This window comes from Spermophilus citellus (assembly GCF_964194105.1).
Source record: "Spermophilus citellus genome assembly, chromosome: 2".
Lineage (NCBI taxonomy): Eukaryota > Metazoa > Chordata > Mammalia > Rodentia > Sciuridae > Spermophilus > Spermophilus citellus.
This window is the reverse complement of record NC_138183.1, coordinates 70152291-70165202: the sequence shown is the minus strand read 5'-3', so window position 1 is coordinate 70165202 and position 12912 is coordinate 70152291. Positions and strand designations below refer to the sequence as shown.

At 39.7% G+C, this 12912-nt stretch overlaps 1 protein-coding gene and 1 long non-coding RNA gene across 6 annotated transcripts in view; one reads left to right on the top strand and one right to left on the bottom strand.

The window, feature by feature from the left end:
- KANK1 (KN motif and ankyrin repeat domains 1) overlaps positions 1–12912 on the top strand; it is a 200299-nt gene that overhangs the window by 113301 nt on the left and 74086 nt on the right. Inside the window, exon 1 of one of the 5 annotated variants that reach the window (XM_081279444.1) lies at positions 6327–6344. The exons of the other annotated variants lie outside the window; for them this stretch is intronic. The gene's annotated coding sequence lies outside the window, so the exon portion shown is untranslated. Of the gene's footprint in view, positions 1–6326; positions 6345–12912 lie in introns of those variants that run through there. 5 annotated transcript variants of the gene reach the window in all.
- Positions 1–12912, bottom strand: part of LOC308641148 — a 438634-nt gene that overhangs the window by 379586 nt on the left and 46136 nt on the right. The window lies entirely within an intron of this gene.

Genomic DNA, 12912 nt, shown 5'->3' with positions numbered 1-12912 from the left:
CCTTACAGCTCGTTGACCAGAATTGAGTCGCATGTCCTTTCCTAAACCACTCACTGGCCAGGGAGTAGGTTACCATGGTGGCCAACATGGAGGGTGGAGCGTCAGCCCTCAGGACTTCGGAGCTGCTTCATGTGTTCCTCCTCTTATCCCACACGAGCCTCTTCATGGTGACCTTACACGGCCTTGTGCCTGACTATCACCAAGCTTCTCCAGATCCTGAGCAGCCCTAAGTCCTCAAAATCCCTTTGCTCCATGGCTTGTCCCTCGCTTGCTCCTGTTGTCCCTAGGCACCTGTCTGAAGGTCACAGCTCTGCAGTGGTGTGGAAGGTCCTTCAGGGCATGTCTCTGCGTCTCTGTGTTCTATAGCATACTCTTCAGAGGACCACAAACCCTGCCTTTATTCATGAAAACCCTTTCTCCAAAGTGTTATCAGACTAATATAACCCACAGAAGGAAATGCTCTTACATCCTGTTCACAGTGAACCCCCCTGAGATCAGGCTAGTACTTAAAATAAGGGTCCCTTTCCATTTCCAGACTAGGAATTCTATATGAATGGAGTAAGAAAAAGTAAATGTGACATTCCCAATTTATTAGTATTCTTTTTTCATTCACCCACATTTATTTTTATCCCTTTATAAAAAAGCATGAACTTGAGTTGGAGTTGTGGCTCAGTGGTAGAGCACTTGCCTAGCATCTGTGGGCACTGGGTTTACTTCTCAGCTCCACGTTAAAAAAAAAAAAAAAAAAAAAAAAAAAGGTATACAAAAATTCATGAGCTCCATTTCTGTGCAGGACATATAGGCTTTAGATTTTACTTCATTTTTTGTCCCTAATATTTTCCGATAAGTCATTATACATCAGAATTATTAGGAAGTTTTTTAAAAAAATACATCAATGCCAGCCTTATTTTGAGACTCAGTTGGTCTCAGGAAGGCCTTGTCTATTTGTGTGTGTGATTTTGGTTTTTTTGTTTTTGTGTTGGTGGTACTGGTGATCCAATCCCAGGCCACACACATGCCAGGCAAGCACTTTACCACTGAGCCGCATCCCCAGGCCCAGTCTGTTTGCTTGAAAGTTCCCCAGCCATTCCAGTGGGCAGCCAGGGTGAGAGCTATGCTCCTAGATTCCAGAGGCAAAACCCTTCTTGTGTAAAATTTTCAGAATAATTTACCATCTATCAGGATTCGTGTCTAAGCTGTTGCCATTGGGTACATTTATCATTTGTACCTCTGATTGGGCAGGGTATGTATGATTTCTTGTGAGTTTGGTGGTTAAGTTCCGTCTTCCCTTTCCCCTATCTAGTTGTAAACAGCCCCTGATTTCTTGGCTCTCTACAGCTCTCAGGACTATGCTAAGGAAGCCCCCCACTGTCCCCGTCAACAGATCAGTTATTGCCTGGACCCGGAATGTCACTTGTCATTGGGAAGCCTGCTAGGCATGCTACTCAGAACATCCTTAACCTTCTTTTAGGCCTGGAAAGCTGACCTCTTTTACAGCCCTGTACCATGCTGCTTCAGAGATGGCCTCCCTCCTCTGAATCTCCGTTCAGACCTTTGCACTCTCAGGAATATTTTATATAGTGCTTCATTTTGTTCACCTACATGCCCCCACCCCCACTGCCTTTTGACAATTTCAGCTTTATTCCACTTCTCCAGCAACTCCTCCATTTCAGCTGTGTCAGGAACTCATTTCTGAGTTCACTGGGAGAGTTGTCCTTCTTTCAACTCTGTTCTTTTTCAAGTTTGTGATCCTTGGTCTTCTGTTTGCTTCAGACCCAACCAGATATTCTCATTATCTATTCACAGTCGGGATGTGAAAACTTTTGTGTGAGCCTTTGTTGAATGCTCCTTGTTTTCTGGCCTTTCACCATCTGTGGCAGTACTTGTTTAGTAATTGGAGGGCAGGGCAGTACTTACTGGCCCATTTTTGCATGGTTCAGCATTTGCTTGGTTATGACTGATGATGACTGGAGCCTGGTGTTGTAAGTTGTTCTTTGCAGCATGTGTTCTTACCCTTCAGCACGTACCAGGATCACTAATGTTCTTATTTAAATGGTTTGCTGGGTCCTACCCTCAAAGATCTCTGATACAGGAAATCTGGGTGAGGCCTGGGGATGTGTGTGAAGAAGTTCTCTGGTCATAATAATGCTGCTGAACCTGGGGACCACCCTTGGAGAAGCACAGTCCTGTTGGATCAGGAAATGACCAAGAAATGAGTGCATATTTTTCAGATTAAATATTTAAAACTGTTTTAAATAGTTTCAGATACCTAATAGTAGGTACTCAGAGCATTTCATGAGACCCTCCAGTATATCATAGATTTTAAAAGGAACTCTTAAATAGGGACAGGTGGGAAATTGCCTTAAGCAGGAAATTGCCTTAACCATGATTGAGTACTGACTCACTGATAAGAGACCTGTTTCTTATTGGCATTCCATACTGCCATCGACTGTGTATTTGTGTGTCCTCAGACTGGCTCTTCATGGTGGCAAAATGGCTGCAAAATTGCCCAGCATCACATCCAGGGACATGCTACTCACTATCCCAGCTTATGTTGTATCAGTAACTCTTGGGGATACTGAAATGGAAGATCCAGCAATTCTTATAAAAGATAATCATTAAGATATGAGCAAAGCAGTCATTGAGGGACAAGTTGACTTAGCTATGTGCACTCTGTGATTAGTAGTAGATTAAGACATTGCTCATCCAAGAAGTGTACTGTTGTGGTTCTTTCTCCACCCACTCTGTAATTATTAAAGCTTTGCGTCAGTTTCTTAAACGTCTGAATACATTCAGGGTATATCCTAGAATCTTCCAGTTCCAAGGATTCTGTTGACAGGCCAATAATATGAAGACAGGTGCCAGTCCCCTATCACTGTCTGAAATTCTGTGGTCAGTCCAACATGACAACATGAAACTGCAGATGGTCTCACCATCTGAGTCAGAGGCTAATTGCAAACAGGACTCAACCAAGTGGAAGTAGGCAGTGAGTTTGCTGACTCAGGTGCTCCTGCTCCTGCTGTGTGTCTCTGCCATCATGCCCAGAGAGCCTGCTGGGCAGAAGTCTGCCTTGAGCTCTTTAAGCACTGCTTTCTCCTCTTCTGCACCTCTCCCAAGGTTTTGCTCACTTGGTCTTCATCTTGCCTTTCAAGATCTGTAGCTCCTCCCTCTCTGCTATGTCAGGGATATTCTATTTTTATTCAGAATAAGCACACAAACAGTCTCTGATAAATCTTCATTCCCTAAGCATTGGGGCTAAAATGACATTGTTGGCACCAGCTCTGTGGCATGTCCCAAATGTGTCTTGTTAGAGGTAGAATATTTGGGAGAGAACGTGTTAGTTCTTTACTCCCAGGTTCTGGGTAAACTTTGAGTTATCCGTTATTTTGAAGTGGATCAACTTTGTTGTCTTCCATAAACTTGTTAAATTCGACTTCTGTTGAAGAAGTATTTGGTTCCTCATAATTCCCTTCTGTGGATTCCCCCCATCCTCAAATCAGTGTCAGTATTGAAATGTTCTCTTCAGACTCCTCCAGAGTGATCTTCTCTCTACCATCCATTTCACTGTGTCATTCATCAGTTACCCTTCAGTGGTATTGTTGTTACAGTAGCCCAGACTAAGAGATCTTGCTTAGAGCCTGAAGCACAAGAAGGCAGAAGGGCGTGGCACTGTTCTGGAAACCATGCAAGATCAACCTGCATATGGGACAAAGTGGGCTCTTGACACAGGATTACTATAGGGAAGGTGTCTGTTTAAGGGAAATAGTGTGGAATTTAATCCTAAATAGAATGACAGTTGTAAAGAAACTTGTTAAGTAAAACAAAAAGTATTTAGTATCAGATTTGTGGGGAAAAGTATGTTTTAAAGAGTGTTTTTATGGGGTCCCTGTAGGAATGTAAATCTTACATTGAGATGTAGTCTTTTTATGTATTATGCATTTCATTTAGTTTTAAAATACACAAAACTAATAGTCAAATCCATTTGTGGAGACTTAGGTTAAAGGGAGTAAAGTGCCTCCAGAGTACTGGTTCCCTCATGAACTGATCGCCCCCAAAGGCCCTGCCATACCATCACCCTCGGTGTTGTGGCCACGTATGGGGGGTGGGGGGTGCGGGGTGGAATGGAGGTGGGGAGGTACCAACATTCAGACTTGAGCAGTCTTCAGATCTCATTGTGCACAGCTTCTTTTTAGGGTAGTTCCAGATCTGAGGGACTCAAAAGCCCTCCTCCCAACCCAATGCCTTTGGGAAACTGAGGACTCCTGGCTGCTCAGCTTTGCCCTAACTCTTCTGGCAGGGGAAACTCCTTTTGTGTGTGTGTGTGCGTGGGGTGGGACACAATCAGATTTTAAAATAACTGCCTATGATATGGTGAAATTAGAAAAGGAAGCGCTAAATTTTGATGTCAGTTTTTAATAGATGTTGACCCAGAGCCATATTGTAACTCCAACCAACTTTCCATTTACCACCAATGTTACTTCAAGCCAGAGAAATGCAGGCCTGTGTTTGGAAGAACCCTGTGACGGTGAGAAATTCAGCTGAAAGAGACAAGGATCCCTGTGGAAGTGATAATTAATGCAATTAGATGTGTACCACATGTTTAGAGGGAGTCTGGGCAGGTGTGCATATGCCATCTTTGTCAGATAAACAAATGAAAGTCTTTCACCTAATTGTTGTTTCCTGCATTAGAATCTTCCTCATCAGAGGTTTGCTTTGGTCGTGGGAAGCCAGGTCAAGCATCCACCTTGGTAGTCCTCACTCTTTCCTAGTGTCTTATATAACCTTCCCAAGACATGGTTTGTTTTGTTAAATGACTAATAAGACCATCTCCACCACCACAACACATAAGTGGAACTGCTTGCAAAGTCCAAGATAGTCTACTAAGCTTTGGAATTCCAAGGAATTTTAAGGCAAAGGCCTAGCACTGAAGTTATCAGAGGCCTCCTCAAGTCCTGACCTCAGGGATGCTCTGCTGGCCTTGGTTTTTGGAGGCCCCAAAGTGCTTTCTCTCGTACATCTTGTTCTCTTGCCTTTTCTTCTAATACCTTTTCATCATGCCTTAACCTTCTGCTACCAGCTGACCCTGATCTTAATGATCAACACTGTTCAGACTTTTTTTTTAAAATGATAGTTTCATTGAAGTATAATTCATAAAGCATGCTGTTTAACCAGTGTACAATTTAGTGGTGGTTGGTTAGTAGATTCACAGAATTATGCAAAGCCATCACAAACAGTATTAGAACATTTTCATCACTCCAAAAGGAAAACCCATCCTCACCAGCTGTCATAAGCCATTTCCTCCTACCCTCCCATCCCCCCTCCACCCCGAGCAGCCATTAATCTACTTTCTGTCACCACAAGTATGCTTTGTTTTTATTGGGGAATTGAGGCCCATAATCTGGAAGGTTGAACTCAGATGAGCTGTTGGCTCATCTCTCAGTGGGTTAAACCACTAAGTTTTACGCAGCAGTTACTGCATTTTTACCTCTCTCCTAATTGTGTCTTTGGACTTGTTACCTCTGTAGCATAATAATGTGAAAGGCCCTGGAACAAACAGGTCCACAGAAAACTTGACAGTTAAGTCACCATGTTTGTTATAAAGATAGTGCGGTATTCATATATGTACCTAGGAAATCTCACCATCCTGTACATCCACAAGACTGGGGTCCTAATTAGAATAAAATATATTCCATGTGTGTATAATTACGTCAAAATAGATTCTTCTGTCATGTATAACTAAAAAGAACCAATAAAGAAAAATAGTGGAAGGGAATAGCCTTTCTCTTTGAGGGTCACACAGAACCATTTCCTTGTCCTCCCTAACCTTAAAAAAAAAAAACACACTGTTTTCATAGTAGCTTCTCTAAATTGATTTACACTTAAGCAAATAAAAAACTGGAAAGATGAGAGCAGAGCTTAGCTGGCAAGACTGTCTTTTTTTTTTTTTTTTTTTTTTGTTAAAAAATGTTGTACATTTCCTGTCCAAAATTCTTGATTCTTGGACATACTGGGTCACCAGAACCAAGAGATGGTTGCATTTATCTGCATTGTCAGCTGATAAAGTTCTCTATCTTTGTAGAGAAAAATTTAAGCCAGACAAGAACTTTTGTGCCTGGTAATCCTTATTCGAAATGTCCTTAAATTTCTAGAGGCAAATTTATTTCTATGTCCTTCATGATAAATAGGTGCCTGTCCCTTTTTTTCCCCACTCCATCAGTGACCTTCAACTGTGGATGGAAGGAAGTTGGTGCCTCCTTTTGGTATTTTGAGAGTTTTATTTTTGTGCCTTCCTTTGGCAGCCTGCTTTTCCCCCCTGTAAAGCCAGAGTTGAAGTGATGATGTGGGTAAGTATCCTTGGTGGTACCAAAGTTTTTTTTTTTTTTTTTTTTTTTAAATGTGTGTGTTTGTGACTGAATAAATTTATTTTTTTTTCCCTACTTTACAGTTTTATGTTAGGTTTGTTGGAATCTTTTTGTAAACAAAACAGAGTAAAGCCTATTTGGAAACATAAAAATAGCCCAGGCAAGGTCACTTTTAAGTGCCTGGTTAAATCACAATTTGAACAGATCTTATGCTTTAAAACAAAAGTTAAAAGAAATTTTATTATAGATCCACAAAGGATACTTGTATGCATTTTCAAAATGAAAGTTTTGAACTAAGAATATGCTGAGAGGGGGTGGGAATGACATTTCTCTATCTCCATCTCTCTTTGAAATACCATACAGATGTTTTTGGGCATGTGTGTACTTGCATTTTCTGATGAGAAGGTCCAGAACTTTCATAAGCTTTTCAAAACCACTGCTTGCAAATATCTTGAAGTGTATCTTACAATACTTATTATTTGAAGGTCTGCTTTTTACTATTTACAACTTTCAATATCAACTCTTTAAATGTTTCTTCTGCAGAATAAGATACTCTTTTTTTGTGATATAGTTTTGTTTATTGTTCCCTCAAAATATTGGTGCAAACTTGGAAGGCCTTCTCCCATAAAAATTTGGTTTAAAAGCAAATAAGTTTTTAACAAATGATATAGACTTTTCTTTGGTTTGTTTTGCATGTGGGAACAGCAAGGTCTCTTGCAGTGTGGGTGTGTCATTACTTGGAGTCATGTTGATTATCGGAGTTGCTCTGTGGTAATGCCACTCCTTTTCACCTCTGTAACAGAGGGACCTGAAATAGACTTGACCCTGATGTTTTTCAGACCCTGGCCTGAAGAACCTAGATTATCTTCTGGGAAGGCAGTTAAACAGAGCACAGATTTTTTTTTTGTGGGGGGGGGGGCTGGGAATTGAACCCCAGGGGCACTTGCCCACTGAGCCATATCACCAGCCCTTTTTTGTATTTTATTTTGAGACAGGGTCTCACTGAGTTGCTTAGGGCCTTGCTAAGTTGCTGAGGCTGGCTTTGAACTCATAATCCTCCTGCCAGAGCACAGATTTTTAAATCAATATGGTCACTAAGATTTCAATCAAGATGATAAGTTATCTATGACTTGAGATCGTGTTCTATTCCTTTGAAAAGAATCATCAATATCCATTAACATTGGTAAAAAGAAATTGAGTTCTACTCTAAAATATTTGAAGTTTGAGAACTAGACCTTAGGCTAATAATCAGTGAAATAAAGAATTCACATTTTTAAGAAATGAAATATCTAATGATTAAAAAAAATGATATATATGCATTGATATGTACAACAAAAACAAGGTAAGTAGTTCAGAAATTGTTTCTATGATTTGATCCAAAAAATAAAAGATTTAAATGCCCACATATGTGGGGCAGGGGTCTAGGCTGTGTCCAGGAATTATGGGAGGTCTGAGCCCCACAAAGCTCACAGTTCAGCCAGAGCCCATCCCTGGGGAGGTTACTGCACCACCTTAGTTTTCTATGAGTTTTTCCAAGTTCTTTAAGATACCTATTGACAGTCATGTCGACCTGTGGAAAACATGGTTATGACCAGGCACAAGGAGATAAAAGGAAAAACATACTTAAAAACCAATTAAAAATAGACTATATTTCTCTCTCAAGAATAAGTTGTTCTCGATAGCCAAACTTTCCATTGGCACAAGGTTTGGCCCTCTAATTATATCTTCTCTTTTCCTGTCACTTTAATAATTTTGTTGCTAAAAGTTTCTGAAACTGTGTACTTAGACTTTCTTAAACAATATATTGAATATGATCTGATCTCTAGTGCACTAGGTCTGTCACTCTTGGTGATGAATTGGGCTTTAATAAGTGTCTCGAGGAACTGTACAGATTACAGAGTTCTGTGCCCAAAAGTGATTATTTTAAACTATTTAAAATCAATTCCCTTATTACAGTAATTTGCCTTTGAGATGCTGTGCCTTTCTGAAGCCATGGCCTTGTAATCTGACCAAGGCTAGTGGGGGTGGAGGGACACAACCAAAGTTAATAGAACTGTAGGTAAACTGGTCATGGGTGTAGACTTCTGTGTAAGTTAAATTCTTCTCTTTAAGCCTATTGATGTGGTGAATAACATTTATTGATTTCCGTATATTGAACCATCCTTGCATCCCAGGGATGAATCCTACTTGATCATGGTGCACAATTTTTTTGATATGCCTTTGTATCCGATTCGCCAGAATTTTATTGAGGATTTTTGCATCTAGGTTCATTAGAGATATTGGTCTGTAGTTTTCTTTCTTTGAGGCGTCTTTGTCTGGTTTCGGAATCAGGGTGATGTTGGCCTCATAGAATGAATTTGGAAGAGCTCCCTCTTTTTCTATTTCCTGAAATAACTTGAAAAGTATTGGTATTAATTCTTCTTTAAAGGTTTTGTAGAACTCCGCTGTATACCCATCCGGTCCTGGGCTTTTCTTGGTTGGAAGTTTTTTAATTGCTTCTTCTATTTCATCTATTGATATTGGTCTGTTTAGGTTGTGAGTTTCCTCCTGGCTCAGTCTGGGCAAATCATATGACTTAAGGAATTTATCGATGTCTTCACTTTCTTCTATTTTATTAGAATATAGGTTTTCAAAATAATTTCTAATTGTTTTCTGTATTTCTGAAGCGTCTGTTGTAATATTGCCTTTTTCATCCCGTATGTTAGTGATTTGAGTTCTCTCTCTTCTTCTCTTCGTTAGTATGGCTAGGGGTCTGTCGATCTTGTTTATTTTTTCAAAAAACCAACTTTTTGTTTTGTTAATTTTTTCAATAGTTTGTTTTGTTTCAATTTCATTGATTTCTGCTCTGATTTTAATTAGTTCTTGCCTTCTGCTACATTTGTTATTGTTTTGCTCTTCCTTTTCTAGGGCTTTGAGATGAAGTGTGAGCTCATTTATTTGTTGGTTTTTCCTTTTTTTGAGGAATGACCTCCAGGCGATGAATTTCCCTCTTAAAACTGCTTTCATTGTGTCCCATAGATTCCGATATGTTGTGTCTGTATTTTCATTTATCTCTAAGAATTTTTTGATTTCCTCCTTTATGTCTTCTATAACCCATTGATCATTTAGTAATAGAAGAGGATCTTAGAAGATGGAAAAATATACCCTGTTCATGGTTAGGCAGAACTAACATCATCAAAATGGCGATATTACCAAAAGTTCTCTATAGGTTCAATGCAATGCCAATAAAAATCCCAATGGCATTTCTTGTAGAAATAGATAAAGCAATCATGAAATTCATATGGAAAAACAAAAGACCCAGAATAGCAAAAACAATTCTAAGCAGGAAGTGTGAATCAGGTGGTATAGCGATACCAGACTTCAAACTATATTACAGAGCAATAGTAATAAAAACAGCATGGTACTGGTACCAGAACAGGCGGGTGGACCAATGGTACAGAATAGAGGACACAGAGACTAATCCACAAAGCTACAACTATCTTATATTTGATAAAGGAGCTAAAAACATGCAATGGAGAAAGGATAGCATCTTCAACAAATGGTGTTGGGAAAACTGGAAATCCATATGCAACAAAATGAAACTAAATCCCCTCCTCTCGCCACGCACAAAAGTCAACTCAAAGTGGATAAAGGAGCTAGATATCAAATCAGAGACTCTCCGTCTGATAGAAGAAAAAGTTGGCTCCGATCTACAGATTGTGGGGACGGGCTCAAAATTCCTTAATAGGACACCCATAGCACAAGAGTTAACAACTAGAATCAACAAATGGGACTTTCTTAAACTGAAAAGTTTTTTCTCAGCAAGAGAAACAATAAGAGAGGTAAATAGGGAGCCTACATCCTGGGAACAAATTTTTACTCCTCACACTTCAGATAGAGCCCTAATATCCAGAGTATACAAAGAACTCAAAAATTTAGACAATAAGAAAACAAACAACCCAATCAACAATTGGGCCAAGGACATGAACAAACACTTCACAGAGGAGGACATACAAACAATCAACAAGTACATGAAAAAATGCTCAACATCTCTAGCAGTCAAGGAAATGCAAATCAAAACCACCCTAAGATACCACCTCACCCCGGTAAGATTGGCAGCCATGATGAAGTCAAACAACAATGAGTGCTGGCGAGGATGTGGGGAAAAGGGTACTCTTGTACACTGCTGGTGGGACTGCAAACGGGTGCGGCCAATTTGGAAAGCAGTATGGAGATTCCTGGGAAAGCTGGGAATGGAACCACCATTTGACCCAGCTATTGCCCTACTCGGACTATTTCCTGAAGACCTTAAAAGAGCACACTACAGGGATACTGCCACATCGATGTTCATAGCAGCACAATTCACAATTGCTAGACTGTGGAATCAACCCAGATGCCCTTCAATAGATGAATGGATAAAAAAAATGTGGCATTTATATACCATGGAGTATTACGCAGCACTAAAAAATGACAAAATCACGGGAATTTGCAGGGAAATGGATGGCACTAGAGCAGATTATGCTTAGTGAAGCTAGCCAATCCCTAAAAAACAAATACCAAATGTCTTCTTTGATATAATGAGAGCAACTAAGAGCAGAACAGTGAGGCTGAGCAGGAAGAAAAGAATAGCATTAAACAGAGACATGAGACGGGAGGGAAAGGGAGAAAAAAAAGGGGAAATCACATGGAAATGGAGGGAGACCCTCATTGTAATACAAAATTATATATAAGAGTTTACGAGGGGAATGGGATAACAAACATGGAGGGAAATGAATTTTCAATAGATGGGGTAGAGAGAGAAGATGGGAGGGAAGGGGAGGGGGGATTTTAGAGGATAGTAAAGGTAGCAGAATACAACAGTCACTAATATGGCAGTATGTAAAAATGTGATGTGTAGCCGATGTGATTCTGCAATCTGTATTTGGGGTAAAAATGGGAGTTCATAACCCAATTGATTCTAATCTATGAAATATGATTTGTCATGAGCTTTGTAATGTTGTGAACATCCAATAAAAAAAAAAGAAAAAAAAAAGAAATAAACAAACAGAAATTTAAATTTAAAACTATCACTTTATGCCTCTTTGGTTTCTTTCTGTGCTTTTCCATGACATATAAACAAGCCATTATAGCAATCTTTGGCATTGGTTGAATCCCAAAGAAGTGAAAAGTATTGAAAACTAGTACAGTTTTTTTAGTGTCTGTACTCTTTCATTTTAAAAGTATATATTTAATTCCATCTTTCTCTTAAAAAAATACAGTTTGTCCCAAGGGAGTAGCCTCAAGGAGAGATCTCTCAAGAGTTGTGTGCATTTAGGGTGTCAGAGGAGGGGAGGCACTGAAAGAGAATTGTTGGGAGCCTGCTTCTCACCACAACCCCATGAGATGTGCCAAGCTATGTTTTTATCCATGGACTTGGAACAGCAAATATGACTTTATCCCCAGTACCACCACCACCACCACCATTCCCAAAAAACAAAACAGAAGATCAGATTCTGAAGTACTAAACAACCCTAGTTCTTGTTCTGGCCCACACTTACATATGCCAGAGATATGAAATATTAGCCCTAATCTAAGAGCCCTTGAGTGGATAGTTTGGGGAAAGTGTTCCATAGAGATGTGGAAGTCTAAGGATATTGTAAAGAAGATGGAAGGATATGGTTGATCCAGGACTTAAAATCCTCTACTTACTTTCACGTGTGTGTGTGTGTGTGTGTGTGTGTGTGTGTGTGTGTGTGTGTATGTATGTTTGTGTATTTAGTTTTAGATGAACACAATACTTTTATTCCATTTATTTATTTTATTTTTGTGTGTATGTGCTAAGAATTGAACACAGTGCCTCACGTGTTGGGCAAATGCTCTACCACTGAGCTACATCCCCAGCCCTAAAATTCAATACCCCCTCTGGGTACCCTTCTATCTTAAAGCTGTATTAACTACAGAGTAGTAAATCCTTTCTTTTATCTTTCTGCAATAAGATCATCTCGACACCATTTTTTTAAAAATATATAATCAAGATTTGCCTTTTCTGGGTCATAAAGTAAGACAAAAAGAAATGTGGCAATTCCTTTTCTTATGGAGTATGTCCATTCATTCAAAATACAATTGTACTAGAAAAACTTAAAGCCCAGTGGTGAAAAGCAATACAGTAGGATCAAAAGTACAGTGAAAAGTGCTGTCTCAATCACATGTCAAGTGGAGCAACCTCACTTTTGAGTTCCAGTTCTTTATCTGTTTCAGGGGGAGAAGAATCTCACAAAGCTGTGTTGAAGCTTCACTAAGGTAGTACATGTGAAAACATTGCAAAAAGTTGTAAAGCTGAGGATGTGTCTGTTGTTATTTTTGGTCTAAAATAGAAGCTGGGAGGACATATCCTGACACCATGTAGAAATTACAGGCGACTCTGTGGTTAAGGTGGGGAAACCTGTGGAATGCAGTTCCCAGGGGAGAGTGCACTTGCATTTGCAGGAGCCTCCCATTCCAGAAGTCATGTTGTTTGTTACACTTAATTGATGATGACCCTGGGAGCAGCACAGCTTCTTGACATTGATAACCTAAAGCCCCCTGCAGTGTG